The 7,044-nt window shown below is 40.0% G+C and overlaps 1 pseudogene; it reads right to left on the bottom strand.

The window, feature by feature from the left end:
* Positions 1-2,725: 2,725 nt before the first annotated feature.
* The window catches only part of LOC137073693 (uncharacterized), a 171,761-nt pseudogene continuing 167,442 nt past the window's right edge, over positions 2,726-7,044 (bottom strand).

Below are 7,044 nucleotides of genomic sequence, written 5' to 3'. Positions count from 1 at the left end.
ATCCCAAATAAGTTTAAGATTAAGTGATAAATGATCTGCATATTCCACAGAATGAAGTGCTATAATAGGAGGATTGCAGTGGGTTGAACAGGTTAAACCAAATCGGGTTGTAATCTGCTCAGACTCTTCATCAGCTCTTAAAAGTATAAAGTCAACAAGAACGGACAGAGAAGACCTGATGGTGGGAATTTATACATTATTGTACAGAATGAAAGCAGAGGGTATAGTGGTTTATTTCTGTTGGGTACCAGCACATATAGGGATAGTAGGGAATGAAAAGGCAGATCAATTAGCAAAAGAAGCATTGAAGAACAATGTGGTGGATATTAAGGTACCCTGGGAAGAAGTGAGGTAAAATCAGGGATTAATAAGGAAATCATTCAACTGTGGCAACAAAGATGGGAAAATAGTAGAACAGGCAGATGGTCTTATCATATTGAAAAATCAGTAAGGAAAAGGGAAAAGTTTTGTGGAAGACACAGAAAGGAAGAAGTTATGATATCTAGATTAAGGTTTGGCCATACTGGGTTAAACTCAACACTTGCAATAATGGGGAAGCATGAAAATGGTGTGTGATGAATGTAATGTATTAGAAACGGTAGAACGTGTGTTTTTTAAGTGGACTAAATATCATGATGATCGTAATAGTCTATTCAGCAATATAAAGACTAGACCAGTACGTGTAGTGGAGCTATTGGGAAAGGATTTGAGAGATAATCAGGTATATACGGCGGTTTTAACCTTCTTAAAGTGTACAGGATTAGAGCAGAGGATATAGATGTAGTAGCCTAATGCTTTCATCCATCTCAGAGAGTGAGGAGCCCACTGTGGAAACTGGAGGAGCTGAACACGCAGCGTCAGTTAAAGCATGGGCTCTGATCCTTTGGGGTGGGTGGGGCAATTAAACGATCATTATACAGATACATCACCCATGCAAGTACATAAGTTATACAGTAGGAGGCGGTAATACTCCAAAGGAGTGAACGGCCATATAACAAGAAGAAGAAGAAGAAGAAGAAGAAGAAGAAGAAGAAGAAGAAGAAGAAGAAGTCCACACTACGACGCGAAGACGGCGTTTTCAAAACGATTCGTTTTCAGTGACTTAAAACGCTGTCTCAGTGTGGACGGAAGGCCAAAACGGAGAGAAAAATATACGTTTTCAAATCAACAGGTATTAGTGTGGACACGGCCTTAGTTTCCTGACGGGGTTCATCTGTCAATAATCACACACCACGAGTTCACACAAGGCAAATATTTGGCATTCTGAATATTAAGCTTGGGTTTTCTTTTTCCAAATGGTGCATATGGATGTATTTTGATCACAGATATATAAGAAATGTTTCTAAACCAAATGAAGGGCACTGCACTAGGACATTAATGTGAATAAATACTACTCATTAAAATAATGAGAAGAAATGAAGAAAAGTGTCCCATTAAGTCCCACCTGTGCTCAATATCAATATGCCATGAATCCTCTTCTAGACAGTATTTGTGCTCGAACACAGCAGTGGCACTGGGACTTTAATCTACTGAAGCATAAATGTTGTAAAAGTGAGCAGGACTTGAGAAAGAGCGGAGGAGTGATGGTAGAAAACAAGCCTCAGGACTGAAGATGGATGATCAGAGACTCTGGGATGAAGGACAGGAGGAGGAATAGAGCTGGAAAAGAGAGAGCATCAAACTGATATGATCTCCTCAAACCCTGATAAAGGAGAGCCAGAGGAACATCTTCACTAATCGCTCACGTCTCTAATGACAATCAGAATTCATCTCCAACATGCCTGGCCCCGCCTTGATGCAGTGATTGACAGGGCAGGGCGGGGCCTTCATTGAGTTTGGCTTCATTCATTGCAGAACAGATCAATAAATGCAACCGCAGGAGTCTTAACTGGGAGTCTAGATGCATTTAGGAAAAATGACATTTCAGTCTCATTTGGCTAGATGTTAAACATATCGAATCCATTTGGGAAATACATTTTCATTTCGCAACTTATAAAGCGTTAAAATATGTGTTCAAACTAGAGTAGGAAACAGCAAATGTAAATGATATCATTGAGTTTGAATGATCATTTTGCTCAGAATATTGCATTTCAGATTGAATATTGCTCGCCATAAACGCATTCAAGAAAAAAGAAACACCGTTTTGCTCTTCTTTTGCCATATCTTAGGCTCACAACGCATTTTGAAGTCACACTGAACAATTTTTTTTGTTATTATTTTTAAAGTAATTACAGAAACAACAATAATAAATCAGTAATAGTAACAGCAATAAAACAAACATAAGCAGAAATGACTAATAATAGTAGTAATAGTAGAAGTATTTAAATATTGATATATGTATAATATGCAGAAGAACATTTAAATGATCATTTTACTGCAGTTTGAGCTTTGACTTGTTAAACATATCTAATCAATTCTCTACAACATTTTCATTTCGCAACTTATAAAGCGTTAAAATATGTATTTCATTGAAATATTAAAGCTAGTGCGGGAAACAGCAAATGTAAATGATATAATCCCATTTTAATTTGGCATCAACCGTTGCACATATGTATTGTAAAATGTCAATTTAAATACAGAAATACATGATTTTGTGTATTACATTTGAGATTGAATATTTCCACCCATAAGCTTCCACACAGTAGATGATCAATCTCACAGCTATTAATAACTAATATAAATACGGCAGTCAGCGCCGCACAATCCTCTGAGAGACAACGGCAAATAAAAGACTCAAACAAGTCTTCTTTATTTCTGGCAGAACACGGAGAAAGTTTCCCAGATACACCAATAATCAGATTTGGACTGACAGTGTGAACATTATTCAGCTGAAGTCAGTTCAGGGTTGATCCGCTCAGGAACTTTGTAAAGTCCATCAATCATGAATGAGCTCAATTGAAGTATAAGCTATTCTACAGCAGACAATAGTTCCTTTATTAACTCTGAATCAGCTCCATGTTGATTTCATTCAGCTCAATATCAGAGGAAATGTTGCAGAAATCCTCCATTCTGAAGCAAAGTCAGTCCGGCCATAAAGCAGCTGAGCAGAAAACAGTGGTATCATCATCCAGCTCAGTTCAGTCCAAGTTCTGCACTCATCCAGTCGTGTCCGCGCAGTCATATCCATATTACCAAGTGTCTTTTAGAGCCACACTAAGCAGACCAGAGCTGAGCGGGAACCCAAACTCCAGCAGGTGACCGAGAGAAAAAACCCTTGGGAGAAAGCAGGCTCAGTTGTCCTCTGGCCGAATGAGCGAAGATGGTGTGATTATGATTCAGGCTGATTGTGGATGGATATCCCTCGGGTTGAAGATCAGATCCGTCAGGAGAAGTTGTAGTCTGTCCTGCAGCGCTGCGGTTTAGCCAGGATTGGACGGCTGGCTTCTCAGGGACTGTAATGATGCATTGTGTTCCTCGCAGCTCCTGCTTTGACACGTTCATTGCTGGCCGTCGGGTCTGTGCGGACGGACGACTTCTGCTTCTTCTGCTCTTTGCTGAGGATCTGATCTCACATTGTGCTGTGGGCAAGACCATAAAGACTCATCACAACATTTATTCAGGACATCTTATAGGACACAAGTAATACAATTTCAGGATTTAAACACAAAACAGGACTTATTTTGGAGAAGATTGAGGATATTTCGCTCCTTTGGCCGTATAATCCATTGGGAAAGAATCCGAGTTTGGCAATGCAAACTTTTTACAACATTTATTCTCTTATAACTTAAACTAAACATTCTTTGACAAATTCTGTTGAGCAATAAGTGTAACGCCTCTTCATATTTCATACACACATTTCTAGGGCCTATAAATGATCAATATGACCAGAACATGCCTTCTGTCCTCTGATTGATAGGTCTTACTTTATTATTTCGAGAAGAAATGTTTTAAAAGTTGGATTAAAATGTCGTAACGCACTGCAAACCAGCTTTTCTTATTCAGTGAATCATATCAGACGGATTATGAGAAATACAACATAAACGTAATAAGCTAATGCTTAACCACAACTTTTCAAACATGTAAGTCCCCTCCAAATGTTGTAAATATGTGAAATATATCTCTTCTTTAATCTGAAGGGGAGTAGATTTGCCACATCAGGTGGTCATGTTGTTTTTAGATGTTACCCGTGAGCTACACAAAGAATGACTGAACAACGTCAATATATCTCAATATTCACAGCAAACATCAAACCAAGAAATGAGACCTTCACTTTCCTGCCTCTCCCCACAGCCTCTCAAATGTTGGTATCCCTCAGGATATGTTCCCTATTTTAGGGGTTAATCGTGGTGGTGTTGGCTGACATTCAGAGCTGTGTCGTGGTCATCTCAGGGTTCAGGTCCACCATCTGATCTGGATCCGGCTCACTATCAGAAACTTACACTTTTAAAAATAAAGTTAAATGGTTCTTTGGCAGGCTGTGCGGGTCCATGAAGAACATTTAATATCCAACGAACCTTTCCATTGCACAAAAGGTTCTTTAGACCATAAAATGGTCAGAAAAAATGGCTCTTTAAGGAACCTTTCACAAAACGGTTCTTGGGGAACCAGAAATGGTTCTTCTATGGCATCAGTGTGAAAGCCCATTTGTGGTTCTTCCTGGCACCTTTATGATAAGGTATAAAACAGACAGACTAAAGTATCAGGTTTGACTCTTTCCTCACAGCAGCTGCAATCACACGCAGATATTCATACTACATCTCATGAAATCTCATCATTTTTTATATTTTAAAAGGATACACAAAGGACATCCCATGAAAACCTTTGTCTTTTTCAACATATCGGATCTTTATTTGAGCAATATTGCGAGATGGAGGTGATATAAATAATAATACTCAAAAGTAACAAAACTGAAACTTAAAAGAATTTGTAAGAATTTGTAGAAATGCAATATTTGTTGAGGACAAAAGGACACCCCACATTTATTAATAAGTTAAAATGCTTAAAGTTAGAATGAGGTGTGCCGTATCATGTGCCAAAGATGAGAAGATGGTTGGAGAGCCGGTCTTATTTAAACCTCAGACATTTAGTTTGGTTTGCTCTTGATTGATGAAGTGAGTGAAAGCTCTCTGAGGCCTTCAGAAAGAAGGTTGTAGATGCATATGAGTCTGGGAAATCTCCAAAATATCAGCCATTCCACTGTCCGGGAAATCATTTACAAGCATGATGTCACTGGGGATTTGATTTTAATATAAATTAATAAAATATTAGTGTTTGTGCATTATCCCTAGCCTGACAAGCCGGAGCCACATCCAGATGTTTGGTCTGGAAACTCCCCATTGACGGCTCAATCTGAGGGGCAGATAAACGGCTGTCTGTCAAACTCCCTCTGCACGCGATAGGATAGCGCTACAACCAACCAGAGCAACGAAGGTGAAGCGGAGCTGACAGATTAAACATTCGCCGTATCCGCTCGGCTAAACTCGAACACATCTTCCCTTCTTCAGAATGACTTCAGTGCCGTTCTTTGTTCTTTTCTCAGAGAAAAGCTCAACTCAAGTCTTCCAGAGTCGCGGTCAAAGCTGATTCGACAGACCGCCGTTCGCCAGTTTCTGTGTTTACTAGAAGCACGCAAACGCAACTCGGCCGTCGTCATTATGGCCCCGCCCACCGACTCTACACACGATGTGATTGGCCCGCCCAGAGTTTGGCGATTACAGCTCAGATGGGTATTGAGAGTTGCTAGACGACACTCGCGGCGGATTAGATTTGCTGCCGCTAGGGGGCGTCTAGATTTCTAGGCTACATTATCCCATGACAGTCTCACTTTACAGCACATTATTCAGAATGTCTACCGTTCAGTATATTTACACAGAGTGAAATATCCAAAATATATCCTAATGTTAAATTATGAGACAACAAAATCAAGTTCACCAAAACACCTTTTATTAGATGAAGAAAATGTTCCTCATTGCAGTTCACCAGAGGAATATAATCACATGAGTAAAGAGCTGGATTATATTCGCCACAGCTATCCTTTATAGTAAAATTATACATTTCATAATTGATATACAAAAGAAGAGGAAAGTTGGCACAGCACAACTCCTGAAATAGAGAAATATGTGTGTGATGTTCTCAGCACAGGGGACGATTGAGCCTAATAGCAATAGGTGTGTGTATAAGATTATAACGTGTATGATGACATATGTAAAGAATGCACATTCTAAAAAGATTCAATAACAAACTAATGCCTAAATGAATTAACCTCTTACACTCAGGGCCATTTTTGGGGATTTCCGCCTGGATTTGGCCGACCCAAATTGAAAAGCCTCCCACACACACATACAGTGGTCTAGGTTCAAAATGTTGGTGTCATTTTACAGGAAACCCTTTAAAGTGACATAAAACACTGCTAAAAGACATAAACATGTAAGAATATGTTGTCTAAGCTGCAATAACCTCCCCCAAAAAATAGGCACTTTTAGATTTTTTGATAAAGAGGAAAGTTGGCACAGCACAACTCCTGAAATAGAGAAATACTGATGGTCAATGGCTCTTCATCAGACAATGAACACACACACACTGATGAGCCCTTACACACACACACACACACACACACACACACACACACACACACACACACGTGATGGACAGGCTCCTGGATTTCCTCATGTGATGATGATGATGATGATGATGGGGTTCAGTTTCATGTCCTCTGGAGTTGAGCCTTTGAGAAAGAGGAAGAGCGATAACATGTCAAAGAGGACGAGATCTCACCATACTGGTTTTAAAACCATCAGCTGAGTCCATACTGTGTGTGTGTGTGTGTGTGTGTGTGTGTGTGTGTGTGTGTGTGTGTGTGTGTGTATGTGTGTGCGAGTGTGTGTCCGTACTGTGTGTGTGTGTGTGTGTGTGTGTGTGTGTGTGTGTGTGTGTGTGTGTGTATGTGTGTGCGAGTGTGTGTCCGTACTGTATGTGTGTGTGTGTGTGTGTGTGTGTGTGAGTGTGTGAGTGTGTGTGTGTGTGTGTGTGTGTGTGTGTGTGTGTGTGTGTGTGTGTGTGTGTGTGTGTGTGTGTGTGTGTGTGTGTGTGTCCGTACTGTGTGTG

The sequence above is a fragment of the Pseudorasbora parva genome, chromosome 4 (assembly GCF_024679245.1).
Source record: "Pseudorasbora parva isolate DD20220531a chromosome 4, ASM2467924v1, whole genome shotgun sequence".
Classification (NCBI taxonomy): Eukaryota; Metazoa; Chordata; class Actinopteri; order Cypriniformes; family Gobionidae; genus Pseudorasbora; species Pseudorasbora parva.
This window is presented reverse-complemented; position numbering and strand designations above follow the sequence as displayed.